The sequence below is a fragment of the Phytophthora infestans genome, genomic scaffold (assembly GCF_000142945.1).
Source record: "Phytophthora infestans T30-4 supercont1.39 genomic scaffold, whole genome shotgun sequence".
In the NCBI taxonomy this organism is placed as follows: Eukaryota; Oomycota; class Peronosporomycetes; order Peronosporales; family Peronosporaceae; genus Phytophthora; species Phytophthora infestans.
The window spans coordinates 1,372,201-1,372,945 of record NW_003303720.1 but is presented as its reverse complement, the minus strand read 5'-3'; positions in this window follow the sequence as shown (position 1 = coordinate 1,372,945).

The following is a 745-nucleotide window of genomic DNA, read 5'->3' as shown; positions in this document are numbered from 1 at the left end:
GAGCAGGCGATGGCGCGGGAACCGACCAGCGGAAGCCGCCGATTTAAAGGCTTTGGCTGTTCTTAGCAAGTTGCTAAGTCCCAACTACCAGACGATGATACGCGAGGCTACCTCGGCGTTGGAAGCGTGGGAGACGCTGCGGGATTTCTTTGTCCGACAGAATCTCCACAATCGAGCCCAGCTTCGCAGACAGCTCCACGACTTCCGCATGTCCACGGGGGACAATCTCATGGAGCCCCTGATGAGGTCTGATGATCTTTGTTTGCGTCTCAGCGCTGCTGGAGACAAGATCGAGAGGACGAAAAGTTAGTTGTGCTACTCGGCAGTCTGTCCGCTGAGTATGACAACATGGTGAAGATTATTGAGTCCAAGGGTTCGGTTTCACTCTTGGAGGCTAAAGAGATGCTACGCCGCGAATATGAGTCGCTGCAGCGACGCGAGAAGCAAGAAAGTGCCTTTCGAGCTGGTACCAGTGGTACGAAGGGCCAGCAGAGACAACGACGACGTGACGACCGCAGAGCGAGTGGCGGCCGTGGGAACCAAGATCGACAGAATAACCGGCACGGAGGCCGGAACTCGTAGTCTGGGAAGAGGCAACGGAGTGACCACGGGTTCAAGGGCCGATGCTTCGAGTGTGACGAGATCGGTCACAGGCGCAATGATTGCCTCAAGCTAAAGTAAGATGATGACGATAATGAAGTTGTGTTCTCTGCGTCAGCCACTACTTGGAGAAGTGAGTGGCTTC